This window comes from Chroicocephalus ridibundus, chromosome 10 (assembly GCF_963924245.1).
Source record: "Chroicocephalus ridibundus chromosome 10, bChrRid1.1, whole genome shotgun sequence".
NCBI lineage: Eukaryota > Metazoa > Chordata > Aves > Charadriiformes > Laridae > Chroicocephalus > Chroicocephalus ridibundus.
Genome location: NC_086293.1, coordinates 11,993,552 through 12,015,181, shown reverse-complemented (window position 1 = coordinate 12,015,181; position 21,630 = coordinate 11,993,552). Strand labels below are relative to the sequence as shown.

General features: G+C 42.0%; 1 protein-coding gene across 3 annotated transcripts in view; it reads left to right on the top strand.

Annotated features, from left to right (window-relative positions):
- The first annotated feature begins 609 nt into the window (after positions 1-609).
- CNTN6 (contactin 6) overlaps positions 610-21,630 on the top strand; it is a 148,299-nt gene continuing 127,278 nt past the window's right edge. For all 3 annotated transcript variants that reach the window (XM_063348102.1, XM_063348100.1, XM_063348099.1), the window contains exon 1: positions 610-1,212. The gene's annotated coding sequence lies outside the window, so the exon portion shown is untranslated. The remainder of the gene's footprint in view (positions 1,213-21,630) is intronic.

Here is a 21,630-nt window from a genome sequence, read left to right as displayed (position 1 = left end):
ACTCCTGGTGCAAGTTCTCTGCAGTCAGCGGTTGTGCTGGAAACCGAGGGGACGCACGAATGCACTCCCTGTTTATAGGTGGGTAAAATTCAGACTAACGAAGATGCACACTCCTCTTTTGTTGGTTGAATTATTGTTTGTTCTACTTGAGGCATTCGCATGCCGCTGTGTGTTTTTGCCACCTGACTTCCACGTCCTCTCCACTTGCCATTGCTCAGACAGGCATGCAATTAATCCCATTACAAACTAATGGATTTACACTGAGATTACATTAAAACATTGTGAAGCAACGCCTGTGACACAGTTGCACTTTTCTTGGCAGGAACATTCTGAAAACTGCTGTTTCCCCTTCTCTCCCCTGTGAATACAAATAACTTTTGCTTACTAACAGGAAGGCATTCCCCCGTCTGAGCTTTGCTTTTGATCTCTGCTGAAGCAGTCCCAAGAGGAAAAATGGAAATCTAAGAAGGTTTGAAGTTTACATGTAAACAGGATTTATGTCTGTGCTGCTTTAGACAAGCAAGTTTTCCTTTATTTATTTTTTTTTTTTTAAATACGTAAAACATGGAGGGGTAGCTAAGTGTTTCAAGAGGACAGTCAGTGCTGGGATGTAAGCTGAGTGTGAACACGCATCCTACGAGCTTAATCTGAACGGGGCTCAGGAAGTGATTGTGGGACCCAGGACTAAACAAAATTATTTCCATTCCTGTTCTAAACCTAATACCGAGTAGTGACCCAGTTTTCAAGATGAGAGGTTTCCGATTACCTGACAGGAGCTCATATTTTTACCAAAAGAATAGCAAGAGCACATTTAATCTTCTATGCTACTAGCGTTGACAGCTGCACTTTCGCTCTCTCAGCTTGAAGGATGATCAGCGCAGAGCTAATTTTTATACGTTCAAGATTCCCAGCTAGGAATATGCATAAACTGTAGTAGCTGTTTATCTGATTCAAGCGCTAATTGTGTGGGTCCTAGCACGAGTACAACGGGAAAACAGTGTATTTCACGGTTAATACCAGTGAAGAGACACGCAATGCTCAGTGGATAAAAGGCTTGTAGTCCCAGCTGGGAAAATAGTTCCATTATCTCCCAGCTGCATAGACCTTCCATACGGCTCCGTTCTGCCTCGATGAACACTGTGGCTTGCTGAGAGCTTGAAACAGTTCTGCAGAAAATTGTAAAGATCCTGAGACATTTCACTGTTAAGATCTGTAAGTACAGAATTGTGCTGTCTACTGCAATGTGAATAATGCTGGGGGAACTGCATTTTCTGTGGGTTTGTTTGGTTTTTTTTTCATCCTCAGTAATTTTCATTAGCATAAGGGGTAGAGAATGAGGAAAATTCACTGCTTTATTTATGCTACGTGTCTGTAAATGGCTGATGCTCCAAATGTGTACATTCTTGGAAGAGAAAAATGTATGTAATGTATTTGTATGCATGTGAGATCTGAGTCAAACAGGAGACTGTGCTAGTAACAGACACCACAGGTATATTGTTTGAGTATATCACAGCTCTGTGCTGCAGTAAAACGGACAACACAGAGGATGACAATGCTAATTTTGGCACTTTCATATGACTTTCTACAGCATATTAAAAGATGAAGTGGGTAATGGGAGCCTAATCTAGTTTCTACCAGCTGAAGGTGTAAAAGCCATAAAAATAAATCTGCAGGAAAATTCAAGTAAGTCCTAAAAAGAAAGTTTTCCCTGTTGCTTATTTTCATGATTTAAAACAAACAAAACAAACAAACCAACCAACCGAGATCACAACATATATTGAACTTTGGGTTCTGCATCCAAAGATCTGCAACAGTTTTCGCATTGATGTTGTCATTTATTTACGCTGTATGATGCAGCTTTAAAGGAAATATAGTACTTTATAAAAAGTTTTGGAAGTCTGTGGTTACAGAAGCAAGCAAATGCTTGATTAGCGCTTTATGTTCAACTGTATATTCCCACAGTGCTTTTTGGGTGAATACTTTGATTAGGACAGTTGTTGCACGTGTATGGTGTCTCCTCCAACAGCTTTTGCACAATCAGGGTGAATTTCCTGCAGCACTTATGTATCTGAATGAATAAATATGAAGCAAACACTCTGCAGCCTACTTAATTAATGGTTAGTTGTCCTTTTGTCAACACTGCAACCATTTTCAGATAAATATTACAACTTAAAACCCAGACTATTTACTTCTCTGTGAAGTAGCATTTCCTCCTTCCCTCCTTTTATCCACCCCCCCACCAGAGGGAGGGGAATTGTCAGACTTCCCCTTCCACATCCAGCGTTTGGAAAGTTCTGCGAGTTCAGGGAGTTTTTTGTGTGTGTGCAACTAAACCCTGCAGTGTTTGTAATTCCAGGCACCACATCACCACAAATAACCCATCTTCATCAGCCAGCTTCTGCTTTGGTGCTCCAGAGGCACTATGTCAGTGTTTCACATTCCATGAGTCTCTGCTTCAGAGGTTTTATGACACTAAAAAGTCCCAAATCAGTACCTATATGAAGTTAGCAACTACCATATATCACATTTTATTGTGTAAAAAAGAAAAATAAAACACACCAATGTATGCAGCTACAGTTTTCAAATGCTGGTGAGGTACTGATCGCCATGTATTAGAAGCGTTACTTTCCATGCTGAGGATAAAATTATAAGTAATATATAACAACTTAAGTGCTTTAAATCAAGTAGGAGACACGTCTCTTTTCCTTTTCTTCCAGCTTTACGACCAGTATTAAAAAGGTTTGTGGTGCATAATAAGCTACCCTAAAATTAATTTCTTGCAGTTGAAGCAAATATTTCCATCACAGAACAAGGTGCCAGCATCCCCAGGGGGACGTGAAACACAAAGTTGTCTGTTTGCATTATGTGGGCATGATGCGCTATTTGTATTTGAACAGCGAATTTTCATTAGAAGGATGTTTGTGTCTGTCTTGTGAGCATATGAAAATATATCAGCTCTTCAAAGCGGCACTCAGATTTTTCTTTTCCCCCAGAAACCATATTAGCTGCATGTTACTACAAGACAATATTCCTTTTGCTTAAAATCATAACTGAGTGTATTCCAGAGGATTGCCACAGATTGCCTTCTGCTAACCCCGGCCCAGAGGTCAGTCAGATGCTGCTCACCTTTGCGGTGTGGGGCTGGCTCATGGAGACCAAGACATAAAAAACATCTTAATTCTGCCCTACTGGCCCCAGCCTCCCACCTCCCCCCGCCTCCCGGGGCCACCAAGCCCTTCTGACCTGCCACAGGCTCACAGGGAACGCTCTTACAGAGGATCAATGCCAGAAAGTCTGGCTCAAAAGCTCCTTTATTCCCTCTTACCAAAGGCTGCATTCAAAGTTGACTGTAACGAAGTACATGGGCAAATTTATAGCCCAGTCTTCTAGGTAAGAGGCAATCTGTTTTTGAGAAGTGGAGACACAAAGAGCTTCAAGCACAGTTTTGCAACTACAACTACTCGTGCTGGCAGTTATCACCTCCGGGACACCAAAAAAACTACTCTGTAGGAACACACCAGTATTTAGATGAGTAGGTGACCTTGTTTCCATCCATGAACTAGCAAACTTCTGCAAATCTCTCTTGTTTACACAAAGTCTCTTTCCACAAGTGCAGAGTATGCAAGAAAAAACACCACTAAAAAGAGAATCAAGTATCTTCAAGCAGCCTAATCATGGAAAATAAAAATAACCCCTAGCGAAATAGATCGGGACATTGTCCTTACAGTTCTCCATCTTGCCAAGAAAACAACCACACACAACTAGCCTGAGACAAAGCACCAGAGATATCAAAAACCCTACCTTAATGCCAGGAGGCTACTCAACAGACCAGGTCAGCATCAAGTGCTAGCAAGATGTTCTTGCACAGAAACAAACACAGGGACTTGCACACACCAGCTTCAAAGGTTTATAGGATCTACAGACTGAGGTAGAGAGGAAAAGTCTGAGTTTTGCCATACCTTTCTGCACTCAGCTCCATCTCCTCTCCCCCAAGAAACTCCTGGTGGACTCCCTGCCCAGCTGCAGCCCCTCTAGCCAGGGCACAGCCTGGTGGGTCAGGTGAAGCTGATCAGCAACTTCTTCTGCTTTTACTTTTACAAAAGATGTTTCCACCCACTTGTTCAGGGACTGTGAAGTTAATTGTCCCATCTTAGGCAAAGAGATAATTAAAGGCTCGTAAAACTGCTTTTTTGGTGGTTTTTCAGTTAGAAATGTTTTACTGAGGTCTCACTGGCTCTGTGACTTCACTGCTGAGTTCACTCAGGCAACTCACCTCTGCCCAAGTCTAGAGCGAGGGTGTCCCTGTGCCAGGCTCCTGCCTGTAGTTACTGTCATCTCTGAGCACTGACACTTGCCCATGTGGGTTTTTGGCATAGCTGGATACTGAAATCTTCTAGGATTTGTTCCCAGGCAATTTGATGAGCTTCAGAAATTGTGGGAAGGGCACAATAGGAGAAACACCTGAAGGATCTTGTCTGAGCTTTTTCCATCAAGGGGGCAGCTTCCAGCCTGACCCACTCCACGCTGGCCTTCTTTCTCCCTGCGATGAAGCAGCCTTCGCTCACACCTCCAAAGCCCCACAGAGGTTTGCAGGTGTGCAAGATCCAAAAGGTAACGGGACACGTCCTGCTTTGAGTCACCTGAAGAGGGAAAATAACAAAAGAGTGAATCACTGGCACGCACAGAAAGGAATAACTCTCCTACTTGTACATGATTGGATTTTCAGGAGTACAGCAGTCTCCATGCTCTATTTGAGGACAGGAGACAGATGATGTCTCTTCTGTATTGCTAGTAGCAGCTGTGCAACATTTAATCAGGTTACATGTTATTGGCATATTTCCTGGTTTGCCCTTTTTTTTTCTTTCCTTTTTTTTTTTTTTTTATAATCCTGACTCAGTATTACAAACCTCCTATATGATTATCCCTTGAGATGATGCTATGATTTGGTCAGGCTGTTTCCAGGAGAGCGGTGGAGCATGGTTCTGTCCCCACTACGGATGTTCTCCAGCCGTACCACCTCGCTTACCACAGCTGGGCTCATCTTCACCCTCTTGTCAGCACCCAAAGGGGTCCGGGGCTGGACTCTGCCATAATCTCAGGCCCTTTTGAAGCTCAGTGCAGCAGGGAGTGATGGGTATTGACTGATGGTCAGCGTGACCAAGCATCCAATAGCCACATATATCCTGTGGGGCTTTACTGGGGGGGTGTGTCTTTGTATTTTGGGTTTCCTGCAAGAGGATAAAACTCCCCAGCACACAGTGGAGAATGACTGAGAGAAAGGGATGGGGAGGAGGGAATGGGAGAGAAGAGTCATTTCCCTCACTTAGACCCTCAAATATGTTTCTAGCCTATAAAGACAAGAAGAAATGGATAAAGACGGTCAGAAAAGCAGTTTGTTTTATTAAAATTCTTGACAGCATCTGCTGGAATGCTCTTGTTAAAAGAGATGGAAAACAGCAGAAAGATGAGAGAAATGGTGCTATGTCCTTGCTCTTTACACAACATAATAATATGGGAACTAATATAATTGGCTTCCAATAACCGTTTTTATTAGCCATATACAAACAGGAGTGACCCAGCCACCCAGGTACGCAATAACCCTCTCTGGGCTCTGATCACAGCTCCCACCAGAGGCAATTCAAACAAATAAAAAAAGATGCTACCTAATTTTTCTAAACTAAGTACTCTTCTTCAGGACACCCTGGTGTGATTACCAAAAGGATCCATTTTATAGATAAGATCCCTCAGAAAAAATATGAGAACTGTTTCATATTTGGTAATGAGTTAAGCCCTCCCATGGCCATAACCAAAGGATGAGGATGCCAAGTGCCTACCTATGGTGATGCCTGTGAGGAATCTCTTACTAAACTCATACCATGGGGGTAGGCTGGCTGGAAAACAAGAATCTTCTGCTATCGAAAGTGGTGTAATTTTACTCATTCCCATTCCAGTGTGGAAGGGGCTGAAGTAACCTGTCTCAGAGGAGCTGGTGGTCTGGGAGCCAGGGCTGTCATCTCACGTGTGCTCTTTTGAGCTGCAAAGGAAAAAGAGCAGTGGTTAATTGGCTACTCTGGATCAGGTAGATTACCCACTGCTGTTCTGGCTGAACCTTTCTCATGAGGATTTTTCTGGGGTCAAAACGATCAAAACGTGGGGTAGGTCTGCCCACAGCAGCCAGCAGTCTGGGATTAGGACACTCTCCAGGAGTACAGGAGATCACTATGTAGGCAGAGCAGAAATTTCATCGCTGCTCGTAACCTTGTGCCTCAACTCCTGGCTGTTCTGGAGCCTCGCTCCAGCAGGCTTCCCGTATATTTGAGAAAATTTTGTCAGAGCTGGTGTACATCTGAGCAGGTTGGGCTTTGATGAAGCAGCATCTTGCTGAGCACTGAGTGTGAGTGCTGCTGCCATCACGCTGCGCTACGGACTGCGTGCCTTCACCTTCACACCACTCAAAATCCACTGCTAATAGACCTGGGGAGAGGGAGATTTTAGAGAATTCAGCTAATGAGGAAAACAGTCTCTATTCTGGGCAAAGGACATGCAAGGTTGGGTTGTCAGCAAGTGTGAGAAGACAACTACCTTTCACCAGCACCTTTTTTTACTCACATCCCTGTGATTAACGCTGGGAATAATTAGAGAAGCTGTTTGGGCTGAAGCTCTGCACCGAGTTTCCTACAGTCGAATGAATTTTCAGATGTTTAGTGATTATTTTCCCTTCAAACACAACTTTTGCTTCTGTGCATTTTAGGCTTCATCCTGTCCCACCGCTTTGTCCATTGGGAGGTCACGCCACTGAAAACAGGTCTGATTGGACCACAAAATATTTGTTGCTCTTTCTGAAAGCCTGGTGCACCGTACACTTTATCAATTCAAATCCATTTCCCTCAGACATTCCTTGTCAAGTAGTGCATACACTGAGTTTGGCGTACACAGCACCCATGTGGTACCTTTGGTGAGAGAAACGGGGATTAAAGGCACTGAAGTTTCTGCAACTTCATCTTTTCAAGCACTTTCTGATAATCCTACCATGAAATTACAAAAGCAGTGGGACCAGAGCAAACCTCACTATAAATTGTGCTTCCTCCAGTTGTAAAGGAATCCAGATCAAATGTAGATTTTTATCACCTAAATTAGACAGCTGCGCCACACGGACTCGCCAGCATCCTGCATGGACTCAGTTTCCCATCCCTCAGCTGAAAACCCTCACTCATCACCGGCAGACAGACTTCAGGCTTGAATGCAGTGACCTTTGCTCTGTCCCTGCCTTTCCCAGCATCTTACAGCTTCCAAGGAGTCTGTCCTTGAGCCACTTAAAGAAAACCAAGTGTCTTATTTGCACCGCGGGACTGTTCTCTGCAGAGAAAGCAGAAGCGGCCTTTGGGGAGCCCCGCTGTGCATCTCCCGTGCAGTTCCGATCATCCTCTGTGCCTCGGTTGCACTTCTCTGGGGTGCCTGGCAGCAGCCCGTATTAAAATAACTATTTCCGATGCTTGTTTTGGAGTCGGATAAGCCCTGAATGGTGACTGCTGTGCTCTGCATTGTTTTGCATATCGTATTGTAGCCGGTCCTTGGTACTGCAGCATTTAGGCTCTCCTCGAACTGATGACGTTCTGTTAATTCCCTTAATTCAGGCACTTAGCCCAAAATGTTTTTGTTTTTCTGAGGTTGATAATAGCAGGGAATAGCTCTGCAATCGCCGGCAGATCTGGGCGCTGAGGAAATTTCTCTCCCAGAAATTGTTTTGTCTGCTGGTTTAACAAGAGCACTTAGGCTGCACAGCAGGTTAGAGGTTTTACCCCTATTATACTCACTTAAACTGCCACCTTTTTCTCAGCACTGACATCATTAGCTATGACATATTGCGGAAGCCTCTCCACAGAGGTGACCCAGTCCTTTCTGGAGCTATCATACAAAGCTAAAAGCCATATATATTTTTAACCCTCTCATTCCCAGTCTTTCCTCTGGAGGTGCAGGTCTAATTTCACCGCCCTGAACCCCCTCTGGTCCCTCAATTCCACCATATCCATGAGTTAGGTCTGTATTTTCAGTCCTGGCTCACTTTTTCCACCCAAAGATCCATACTAAATAACAACATTTACTAACTACATAACTCCGTAATGCCCAGCCAGCTGCGTAACCATCTGTTTGGTGAGGGCACAGCCACAGAGAGACTTGTCACGGGGATCCTCTTTGACTTACAAGGAACATCTTTATTTCCCTCACAGCTGAAATAGGAGCAGTTATTCATGTCCTTCTTTGCAAAAAGCTTACATAAAAATTCAAAAAAACAAAAACAAAAACAAAAGAAAAGGCTCAGTCTTCAAGGAGAGAATTCTTGTAGGACTAAATGTATTATAAATATTTGTTGTCATTGCTGTTTAAGTACCAAACAGCTTTGAGCAGGATAAGGTCAGGCTGGTACCTGTGCAAACATTCACTAGGAAACACCCCTGTCCTAGGCAGGAGGCATGGCATGGTAAGAAATGGGAGTATGGTGAGAAACAGAGGTGTGGTGAGAAATGGAGGTATGGTGAGAAACAGAGATGTGGTGAGAAATGGAGGTGTAGTGAGAAATGAGGGCATGGTGAGACATGGAGGTATGGTGAGAAATGGGGGTGTGGTGAGGAATGGCGATATGGTGAGACACGGAGGTATGGTGAGACACAGTGGTGTGGTGAGAAACGGAGGTGTGGTGAGAAATGCACCTCACTCATGTGTGGCTGCCTGAGACGCAGGTCACAGAGCTGTGGCTGAGTCCGTAGCGTATCCTCACCAAACCCTCGCTTTCCACTGCCCGGTGAAGGCTCCTGGCTCCCGCAGCCTCAGCTGTCACATAAAACTTTCTGTTCCAGGTTTGCTGGGGCCAGCTGAGCAGAGGGCTCTAAGTTTATGGCACCGTTTGGCCATTTTTCCATATGTGTTTCTGTCTGTTAATGGGATCGCTCACCCCCTGCCCTAACAGCAGTCTGGGCTGCGGGGATCGTCCTCACTGCAGCGGCAGGGACGCTTCATGCCCCACTGCTGCACCTCTCTGTTTCCATCTCCATCTGAGACATCACCTTGGCTTTTAGTAGCCGCCTGAAGCAAAGGACAATCCCGGCTTATGAACCTGCGCACAATTGCTGCAGTTCCAGCCAGGAATAAACTGCTCTTAACCTAAATACTCCTCTGAGGACACTGAGCTTGGGGGAAGAAACATAACTACACTGTTATCTAGTGCGAGCAGGAATAAGTGAGCCTGGTATATACTGGGTAACTCCAGGAAGACATTTGGGAAAGCAGCTGGAAAGAGAGGGGAGGGAAAGAAGAACAGCGGCGAGCGCAGGTAAACAGTAATGACCTCTTTATATTGTACTAAATGCAACGTTTTCCAATAAAACATATACTACTGCAGCTATGAAGACTGTAAAGGCGTCCAAAGGAAAAGTTTTGTCCAAAGCTTTTCCGTAGGCTAATTCCTCAAGGAAAAGGAAAACTCCAACGTGTTAAAGTCCCATTCCACGGCGGGGGTGGGAGCCGCGGTGGATGCTGCCCATCTCTCCTCCCATCGGGTCAGGCTGGGGTCTGCAGGGCAGCCGCACCTACAGGAAACACTGGATAATTTATATGACAAATTAAAGAGTGATTAAAATGATAGAACCAAGTAAAGTGGGCAAAGGTCATTAGTGCAATAAGCAGAGTTGGGCATACATTGTGATCATTCAAATCTGGCATAAAACGGGCGCACTGCGAGTTGATGTAGAGCCCACTGTTAAATTTGTGGGAAAAATATTTTGCATTTTAATGCAAAATTCTCACCTAGGTGAGCCAGGATCGGCCACTAAATCTTAAAGAATATTTGATAACTAGACTTCAGGAAAGGCTATCGGTATTTTGGAATGCTCTGAGGAAGGCTACGGGGAGTGCTATTTGGTATTATTCTGTACTTGAGGTATTTCAGCATTAATTGCAAAGCTTTACTGAGAGATTACTAGTTTTAAAGTTAGTCTTATTGAAGGTGTTGAATAATGGATGATATTAAACTTTGGGTTAGGGATTCAGAGGATTGATTTGGAAGACACAGGCAAGAGGTACCCAAAATCAAACCTGTCAAAAATGGTAGAATAAAAATTATGTATGAAGTGTAAGAATTGACAAAAAGTACCTTATTCACTGATTCAGGTGAAATATAAATGATGAACCATGTCACGATTTCACCTCCCTGTCTGGCTGACTTTCTCAGCAAGATTGATTCCAAATCCATCTAAGCCCTGAAAGGAATTAGCAGGAAACCACTTTGTTTGACAATGCCGGGGGGGGTCGCTGGAGCGGCCAGAGAACCAGCAGCAATACCCAAAAATAAAGCCCAAGCCTGGACTAACCAGGGGGCCCTGTTAAGTGCAGTGAAATATGAGTAAGTCAGTCATACAAACCTCGCGCTCATACCCACAGACGCAAAAGAAGTATTTTGAAAGGAAAAAAAGAAGTTAGAAACTGATCGTGAGATACTCTAAAGCTGAATCACAAAGGTAGCAGCCACCAGTGACTTTCTAGGCTGTCCTGCAGAAGGTTATAACATAAAATATTGCAAACTTTTTGTTTGTAAACAGGGCAAAATCAAACATGAAATGGTGCTATATACCGTGAATGCCTGGGTGATGCCTGTGCTCTTTGAACAAGTTAAAAGTAGTAAGGAAATGTAAGTAACAAGTGCCACTGAGATAAAACCAGGCAAGATCCTTGTTATTAACTTTCCTTATGGGAGCTCACATTTGAAAAACATATTGGCCGAATCAGGAGGTTGAAAATAGAAAATTTATTAAGAAAATATATCAGGGAAAGCACAATTCCAACAAAACCCTGTGAATAATCTCAATTCTAGATTTTTTTTTTCCCTGCGTGTGGGGATGCTCCTTGAGGCTGTGCCCTTCCCACGAATCTCTCTGCTCCCTGGGGGGGTGAAAGCTCCTCTGCGTAGATGTAAATATATGGCTTGTTTTTACTGCAAGAAGTGGCCAATTTCCTTCCTAGAACTGACCCCTTCACCGGTAGTGTATGGGATTTCTTTCTTAACCAAGTGGTTAAAGCCGGTATTTCAGCTGAATGTGGGGTGGGGTGTTAAGGACAGAGGGATAAAGGTGTTAAAATTAGCAGAATTTTAACCCAAATCCCTGTGGCTTGATTAGGGCAGTAGCATTGTGTGAGACCACCCTCGAGGCCACCTCTTGCAACGTTTTGTTGACTGTCCTTTGCCAGCACAGGCAGCGTCTGCAGTGTTGGGGGTAGCAGGCGAGGGAGTAGCCAAAATTTACACCATCACGGGAAAAGCAGCCACGTCACTCACTTCAAGTGGCCCAGAAACTTGATTGTGGTTGACTACAAGCCATCTGAGAGCTGACCTGAGCAAGGCCATGTAGTGTGTCCCGCCCAAAATCCTCCCGCATTTATGCGGAATGATGTAATTTTTAAGTCTCTCGTGCCTAGTCAACATCCATGGCCTTAAATATATTTTTAACTTGATTTCTGATTATTATACATATTTTAGTGGCTCCTCTTTTCGCAGTAAGCTTAATGGCTGTATACACAATTACAAAGGCATTGTTACCTGTCACACCATTTATACCATCTCATTTATTCAGAGCAATACAGCAGCCCATGCTATAATTCATCAGAATCAGACACTGATTATTGAAGTGGGTAATTGCACAGGCTGCGGCCTGGCGATCAACTCCAGGCAAGGCTTAGTCCAACAGACAGGATCAAACACAACGAATGTGATTGCAGTGAAGGTGTTCGCCGTTGACAGGTTGCATTCTGCCACGCAACGTAAATCACTGGAATACGGCTTGCAAAATATTGGCGCCTTACGCTCATCTGCCAACAGGTGTGTAAAATAACACTGCTCCAAATGCACAGCCACTATTGCCCTCTTCTGGGTACAATAATGCTAATTAATACCACTAATAACAGAGTTGTTTGTGCCTCACCTCCCTGCTTTAAGGATCAGTAGATTTTATTGCATATCTCCGTAAAGAATATGTACATCTGCAGTCCTTCTACTTTATATATACTTATATAGTCATTCTACTATACACATATATGTATGCGTGTGTATATATATATGTGTGTGTATCTCAAAATTCAGCCAAGCACAAAACATTACTATGAATCAAATCAACAGCCTTTCGTTGGATAAAGCCTTTCTGCCATTTAGTCTTTTGCCCATATTCTCTTGATTAAAAAAAACCAAACCCAAACAAAGCCCAAAACCCCAGGATACCACTACCTAGGCTTCTAAGTATCTCTACAGACCAGGGGGAAGCACAGAAACAGGCCGGTCCTTGAATGGGTCATTTTGGAAGATACGTTATTGTCACAAAACCACTATAACTTCTGAGAGATTGATATAATTTCTGTAACATGAGGTGTTATACAGGGGCAAGGAAAGTCACTGGGGAACATCTCAGCATCCCTGCCATTTTAATTTCCGATGTTGCAATGATATACCTTGCATTTTTTGTCCGTAGCTTTCACTTTGTAATGACACATGTGTGTCTAATTGCTGCCCAAGTCTAGAGTATCAGTTGTTGGCCGTCACTGGAATTAGTATATTGCGCTTGGTCAAAGCCAGCCTGCATCCATAAGAAAAATATCCATGTTCCTACAAGTCCGTGAGGTAAAATCCTACCCTCCTCCTTCCTTCTTGGTTCGCATTGAGCACTGAAAGCTGTTTGGTTTAAAGTGCTGTCTTGTTGGTATCTCCCTGTGGAATCTGGACTGCAAAAGGTCAAGTGAAGATGGCTTTGCAGCCTCACTGCGATTCCCATTGACTTTCTCTCTCGCAAAACTCTGCAAACTCTGCATTTCAGAAAGCAGGTAATTGTGCAAAATGAACAGCAAAAACTCTTTGATTTTTCACCCGCAATACCAGGCAGCTCCATCTCTCACACAAACAGCAAACCATGGAGATGTGACAACAGCGGAGCTTTATAGAATTGTCCTGCAATTGCAGCCTAGTGTCAGAAGCCACTTCTTGGCTCAGTGCTGAGTTCCTCGCCGGAGCTGATTTGCAAGGTTTTCTCAATCACACGCAGGGAAGAGACAAGGTGAACTCCGGGCTATTTCCAGGAATTTGATTGCATTGTTCAGAGAGGCTTCTGGTGGCTACACTTTTAAAAAAACCCTGTAATGGAGATTTCTGTTTTCCTTTTATTTCAGTGTTTTGGAGAAACAGTAATGCTTTGCTTTCGGGTAAAATTCAAATCAATGCAAACCTCATAAGCCAATAAAATTTTATAGATTGTTATCCAATATGTAATTTGTTACACAATATCTATGTGGTTTCTGTTTATTGAGACATAAAGACTTTACTTTTTTTAAGGTAGATTTTATGTGAAAAGGGCATAAGAAGGAATAACCTTTTATACCTATTGTGCCATAAACTAAATTACCCTTAACCTAAATCATTTATCATGTAGTGGCAGCCTAATGAGACCAAAACAAACAGAAATAAACGGCCTGAAACTTTCTTGAAGGGACAACTTTTATTTGTATCAGCACAGTCTCTTCTGGCTGTAGCTTCCCAGGTTGGCCGCATGGATTTTACAGTGGGTAACATCGGATGCCCTGAGCAATAACTGAAGAAAACTTATGAGTCTGTAAAGCCTGTGAAAGGGACTTTTTCACCCTGGACTGACATATCACAGGATGTGAGTCTAGAAGAGATGTTACAGGATAGTTGCATACTTTGTGTTTACTTTCTGGTAGTAACTTTCTGCTGGATGCAATTAATCCAAGGAAGAAGGGAAGGGAAGGGAAGGGAAGGGAAGGGAAGGGAAGGGAAGGGAAGGGAAGGGAAGGGAAGGGAAGGGAAGGGAAGGGAAGGGAAGGGAAGGGGGAAGGAAGCCTTCATTTCCCCAGCACATCTGAAGAGCAGCCTGAGGGGTACTCAAACACAGGTCATCATGGCTTCTGTGATTTGGATCAAGAGGGTTGGAAAACCTTTCAGAAAGAATGATAGCTACGATACTGGTGAAATACACTGTAATGTATTGTGCTTACTGCTAAGATGTTCTTTTTCTAATATAACATTTCTCTTTGCAACATATATTGGCCTGTACACAACATTATTTTTCCCAGTGTAGTTTCAAAGAAAAGGAGCAAGACTTTGGAGTAAATGCAACTTCTTTTTTCTTTTTTATTTTTTTTTTGAGACAGACACACAAGCATAAAAGAAGCTTTTACTCAGTCGGTCCTGCTTGAAGTATGAGTGTGCTGACCTGCAGATATAGAGTGTATAAGCCTATTTACTGCAACATGTATCATAAACTAAGTGAAGATCCAAATCTTTAGGAAGCTGATCCAAATCTTACTGAAGCCAGTGCGATGTTTCCCTGACTTTCATAAAACTGAATCAGACCTTGCATGCTGCTTATTAGCTACATTAATTACTGTGTGATTTACCCTCCACATAATGTAACTGTGGTTGATATATTCGGATGTGTACAGAAATTGAGGTACGTGTTGATGATCTTGCACACTGATGAGGACTGATTTGCTTCTTAAGGAAATAAAAGCTAAAGATAGTGGATCCCTTCAGACCTAGTACTTGCTATTTCTCCCCAATGGATGATAGATTTTTCTAAGAGGAGCAGACCAAGAGAGGAATATAATCAATCTATTTGTTGCTCTTAGCCTAGAAACAGTGAAAAATTTGATTTGAGCAACAATGTAGTAGCAATATTGTTTTATACGTCAAGAAAAAAATAAATAGTCCATTATTTAGATCATCACCAGTAAATGGATGTTTTCAAGAATGAAATGAAGGTCCATTGTCATCTTCTTATAGTCTCTATTCAATCTCCTAAACTCTTGCTGAACCTATAACATACGCTGATAGAGAAAATCCTGGGCTGAGAGAGGCTGAGTCAACGATCGGAGTGACATGCAGTGTAACATCAGCAGAAGTTATTAGTGCCCACATGCAATTTATGAGTGCAATCAAACATGCCGATGACAAGAAGTTGGGGAAGAGCTGCAGTATCCCAGGAAACAATCTGCATTATTAAGAGCATAACTCCGGTGAAAGTATGATTAGCATACAAAACTGCAGACACTTCACTTCAAGATCCTCCTCAATGTCTCTTCTTCAAAACAGGAAGCACATTTAAGCCCATTAGAGACTAAACTCTATTTTGAGGTTTTATAAATGCAATTCCAAGGAAATGTGTAGAAGCTTATTGATGAAGCAGCTTTGCAGGTCTGTGAAACTGAAAATGATATTCATACAGTAATTTTTCTGCAGTCATCGGGATGGGTTTGATGGTCCTGGAAAAGCGTCATATTGGCGTTCTTCTGGCTTGTTTATAGTACACAGTTCTATACTTTCGTCCATAGCTTCGAATGACACAGATACAACTAGCTCCAAAGGCTGGCTGTTACTGGTATCCACGCTGGTATGCCAGCTGCACTGCTCAGAACCTTTCTTAAACATAGCATAATCAGTGCAGTCTCCTGAGCTTTTGGAAAAGGATACTTCAAATGGAAACTTCATTATTCGTATGTTTTGGATCCCTGTCCCATGGAAACACTCCCCAAATGAGAAGGGGGGGGGTATAAACATGGGCTTTTGACTGTTCAGGTTTGCCAGCCAAAACTACTCTTGCAAAGGAAAGCATCTTCTAATATGTAGTCTCAACTCAGCAAAACATCTAAATGTGTATTTTGTGTTTAATATGACAGTGATCCTACAATTACAGCAACGAATACACAACAGCACCTGAAAATATGCTAATTACTAACTTCTACTGCTAAGGACCAAATATTCTACAAACTTGGCATTAGACAGACCCTGAAGCAGAAAGCTTATGGTCTAAAGACCCTTTAAATTCAGAACAACTCCTTGTGTTCCTCTTGATGTCCTCTGGCTAGAAATATTAGCCGTGTTCAATAGCCAGCCTCCGCTTTTGAAGATAAGATATGCCTTAGGCACGTTTACAAAATGCAGGGAAAATTTTGGTTGTTGACTTGTATTATTTTTATTGATGTGGAAAGTGCAAATGTGATTCCTTATTAAGAAATGCACTCAAGGATTTATTGCGACAGAACATTTTTTCATGTTCTAAATGTATTTGCAGTTGTTGTGGCTTAAAACAAAGGACAACCTTTCTAAGGGGTTTGCGGAAATCACATGCTTTAATCATAACTCCAAAAGGCAAAACTTGCTTTTGATAAGGGATAAGGAAAAGATAAGGGGGTAAGGAAATATCCGTTTTAATACAGAAAGACTGATTTTGATATTCTTAAAGTCTGCTAAAACAACAACTGGAAGTGTTTAAAACAAACAGTTTGATGCAAGTACAAAACCAGAGAAAGTAGGTCCCTTTTATACTGTTGTCAAAAGGCAAAGATTCTTGATATAGGGCCCTATAGAACCGTATACGGTTGTGAGGGCTTGAAGAACTGCATGAGGATTACTGTGAGGTTGGGTCATTCCAACATTCAGGAGAGGATTTTGGAGGGTTTTCAGTTGTTCCTGATACTCTATTATTATAGGTTAGTCTATACTACAGAAAATGCTTCTGCATATTGTGGAGGATCGAAATGTGATTAGCACATGCGTACTTAGGGCCTTGCTTGACAAGTGATGTGCTCTTGACCAGGTTGTGAATGTTATTCAGGGATGCTACAAGTCTCTATTGTACGGATATGGGTATATTCAGCTACTTCTGAGAGCAGCCGGCGAGGAGGAGCTGTAAGAAAAGCTGAGCAGTGGTCCTGCCATCTGCGATCATGAAATTGGACCAAAACAAAGAGAGAAGGATCATGCAGTCACCTAAGAGTCGTACAGCAAACAAGATAAAAATGAGAAACCGTTTCCTTAGATCCATACGAATTAATTCACAATAGACTGCATTTTTAGTCTGTTCTTTAGCAGTTAAAAAAATAATTCTGGTCTTAGATCCACACGGAGGATTCTGACTGCAGTACTCCATTCTCCTTGCATGAGTATAATCCTTCTGAGAAACAAACACGCACAAACTCAGCACTATCAACTGGATTTCATGAGTCACCATCAGCAGCAATACCTGTTCCTCTCTAAATAGAAAGCTGTGCAGCTGAGATCAGCCATGTAAATTTTGGAAGAGAATTTGGCCTCGAACATCTCACTTATTCCACCACTATAACATTACAGCCATGTATGAATTAAGAATGCATCAACTGTTTAAGAAGTAGACAAATGCCTAGAACAGAAAATACAGAGCATGAGAATGAAAAGGGAACAAATAACAGCTAATCATGTAGGTGAATTTTCACCATCTTCTTTTAATTTTCACCATCGACACAATAGTAACAGTCAAAACTTCAGGATTTTTCATTATGGTAATTCCTCTTGTTAGTTTGTGAGTGCAGTGCAGTTTACTGAGATGCTCGGGACTATGTTACGTTGAGGAATGTGCATAATTTCCCACCACCTAGTTGTATTTTGGGGTACTTAATCAGTAGAATCATTTGCATAAGTGCTTTGCAAAATAAGTGCTCCTCAAAATGGCCTTGAGTAAGATAGCAGTGTGTTTAATTCACTACTATTTCTTTTTTGTATTATAACAGATCATTTGGCATTGTGCAATTTCCTCTCGATTATTCTCTGTGATTCCAACAACATATTTTGGTGCATAAAGAGAGTCTAAATGAAAGTGCTGAATAGAAGGGTATAAAAGAGGCTTCTCAGAACACTGATGTTACAAGAAAACAGGTTAAAGTCCAATTAGTTTTCAATGTACAGGCTAATAGACAAGAAAACAAAGCAGAAATGAAAAGGAAGTTCTGCCTCTAGAACAAAAAGTGCAATACCAGTAAAAATCTCTTGCTAAATATTTATATCCACTCCATATTTTAGAATTTTAGAATTGATATATTTTAAATAAGTGCATACATAAATAAGTGCATCCTAAATATTATCTGCCTCCATATTAGGAAACCCTAAGTAAGTAAAATCATTATTTTTATTTTACAACAGATAAATTTAAAGGCTTTTTCTTCCAAATATCTGTGATCCTGATTCCTAACTGGTGTAAATTAGCATTTCTCCTTAAAGCTCAAAGCTATTCCTGCTTACACCACCAAGGTATCCAAGTCTGTTTACCTGCCAAAACCAAAGAACACCTCCAGAATAGTGAGTTCAAGCTCAAATCTCTACAGCGTGTCCAGGAAGAGAAAACATTCATAAATACTGATCACTATTCAAGCTAACATTTTGCTTTTCTAACATATTCTGGATCTATATAAATTGTCTGCTGCATATCCAGCAGATGCAAATGTATTGATACTTGCATGCGTGACTTGTTTGGAGTGCAGTATAATTATCAAGAAATAGAATCAATTTCTAACAAATCATCTGCCATGTGCAAAGCAGAAGTCCAGTAATAATTAATGTAATAAAATGTATTAAAGCTTCTCTCTCTCTCTTTCTTTTACCCGCTTGGTGACACTTGATAAGGTCTGCCTTCTGCATGAGCAAACAGCTCATGCATGAGTCCAAGGAAACAGCATGAATTGCAGAAGAAATTCTTTAATAAACAAACAATTAATCTTAGGCCTAGAATTACATCATAATTTTCAAGCAACTTGATACAATCGGTATATGTCATGTGAACTGACTTTGAAGTGACTTTGAAGGAACTTAGGTGCGTTTATGGAATTCTTAGCAAAAAGAAAGATACGCTGAATTGTAGAGAAAAGGAAAATAGATTAGTCTTGTTTTAAATGTGCCAAATCGTTCTGTCGGATAAAAGGAATCTCTAAACTTGTGTTTATATTTAGATCATGTTAACGTCTGCTTCTCCGTACATATTCAAACAACACAGCTCATAATCAAGTTTTCTTTTCAAATTACCAATTTAAATAGAAAAAAAAGAAGTCTATAAGTAATACTATGATTTGAAACATAATCAAAACAGTGGTTAGTGTCTGACGTGTGGCAAGTTGTCAAAGAAAGACCTGGCTATTTATATTTACTAAACTCTAATTTATCTTCAGAGCCTTAATTGAGAATAGTGGACCTTCTGCTCACCCAGGTCAGACTCCCTCGGGCAGGGAAGCATCACCCAGTTTCCAGCCCCCTTCCCTTCCTCCTCCCTGGCTTAGCTGATGCGTAGAGTACAGCCCTCAGGCGGGCATCACCCTTTCCGTGCTCATCTTTGTCTCACAGGTGTGAAGGCAAAGTCGTGTCAAGCAGCTCCCTCTGGCACGGCTGCTTGGGCCGGGTGCTGCAGGCGAGGACAGAGCTGTGGGCTCCTTTCTTGGAAAGAGACCAAAATATTAGGGATATGTAAATGCAAGGGAATAGCACAGGGAGATGGCCAGTATCAGTGGACTGGTAGGGGACAAAATGGTGCATTAATGACAGACTTTCATATCAGCTGGCTTTGCCTTGGGTACTAATTTCATCATTGTTGAGTCAACCCAAGAGCACTTTGCTCCTCTCTTTGTAGCACCCAAAAACCTTCTGTAGAACAGGTACTCAATACAGTGAAGCCACTAGAAACTCCAGCACTCTTCTCCTTGGCTTTTGTTTAAAGGAATTATTTCTCCATTTTTTTGGGGTCCAGATTCCAACAGCATCCAGATATATTGTTCAAGGAGAACAGATAAATAATTTGTGTGCCTGTTCCCATCTCCAGATCATCTTGAACCCTGTCTAGACATTAATACAATCTGTTTGCTGCACTGATTATTCTATTTGGATATATACCCTATGTTAAAATACATAGATTATACTGAATGAAGTCCAATTTCATCTAGAAACCAACTGATTATTTTCTTCTTTTCCTCATTATCAAGGAGATTCTAAATGATAGTAATAAACAGAAATAGCATCACCAAGGAGGAAGGGAATGGTAAAGATCATCATTTCACACTGAATCATTTACTTGTTAAACAATAAGCCCTGAAATTAACTTTCCCTCCTGACACACATGCATGCACATATGCATGCAAATAAAATGATTAGAGACTTCATCTTAGGCAAAAATAATGGCCATGTGTGGTTCAGCTAATCTTAAAGTCACCCTGGCATTACAGTCCTGCCTTGTTCCTATTTATATTATTTAGTATTCAACTTAGCCTCATTGCCAGCTGGTTTAAATTCATCTGACCTATAAGGATTTGTGCCCGCCTAGGTCAGCACAGAACTAGTCCTAGCCGCCTTATTTATTGCTGCCCAGCAATGTATGGCTATTACAAAATCTAAATATTTCCTGACAGCACTCTGGGGAAATCTAAAGTTAATAATTTACATTCATGGTAGTGTTAATGCTTTCTGCCAGGCTGAAGACCAGTAGTTAATAACTTGGAGGATTTCCAGCTTCTTGTCTAAAATTAGCTGTGGTTTCACTTTTTGTTCTGTTTACAAATATTAACTCTGAGCCATGAATTCCCGAGGCAGGAGTGGCAGGCGGACTTCTCCGTCCCCTTCTGAAGGCATTTCTCCAGGCCCTTGGTTCAAAAGAGCATGTCTCCAGCTCCTCAATGTTCCACTGATGTTCTGCTCAACTGCACGTTCACTTTGGGAAGAAGGTTTGGTGGATTGGTGGGTGTCTCTGTAGCCAGTGTGCAACCACATTGCGTTGGCCACTGGGAACCCCCATGGGTGCTCACCCCAAGGCTGGTATCCACAAAACACAGTCTGCACTAGGTCCTTGGGTCACACCTGCTTTTCTCATGCCACACAGCTGCCATTGCTCCTGGGCAGGTTATTACATGCTGCCAAGGTAAAGCTGCAGTCTGATGGGAGGAGGGAGGTCCTCTTTGGTTTGGGGCTTGATTTTTACAGGATAGATACCATGTTGTATCCTGCTGTAAGATCCTAGTGGACACCAGATGCCCACCATTCTTAAAAGCAAATAGGAAGTGCAATGGCAGTAAATCAAACATTTATTTTTCCAGGGTAGTTTTTTTCAGGCATATAAAAAAAAGAAAAGGTAGTTCAAAGGACCAAAACTAATGCTAGTGAGTGTCTTGCTGCTTCTGCAACTGGCTGAAACTTCAGATGAGTTTAGATGTCATTTGCAACCTGAAAAGGGACAGAGAGGATATCTTGTTCCATTGCAGTTCTTCAGGAAAGTCTGTTGAAAGCTTTTCTAAACTCCTTGCCCTCATACTGCTGGAGTATCTTTAAGCTTACCCTTCCTGGGAGAAGGAGAGTGTGCCACTTGCCCAAGTCAAGAAAAGATTAGAAGCAAACCCAACAAAGGAGAAAAAAGGACTTCAACACAGTTCCCCAAAGTCTAGGAAGTCTTTCCTTTCCCTACAGCTTCACTGTGGTACCTCAATGTTCAGCTGAGAAAACCTCCTGCTTTCCTGCTTTTTTTTTTCCTGAAAGTGAGGCCCAAGATGACTTGTTGCCCTGTAAGGGAGTCCAAGAGGCAGACAGGGGACTTCTGAGGCACCACATAATTCAAGTGTTGCCTTTAATACCCACTCAGTATCCCTCACAGCACATGTTATGTCCAACTTTCTTTTATACCTTGTGTCTGACATGCTTTTTGTGCAAAGCACATCATTCCTTCCACCCATTCTGCTCCAGTTGCACAGCAGAATCACTGAAACCTGAGTCGGTTCTCTTAATAAACTGGCCATAACAGTATT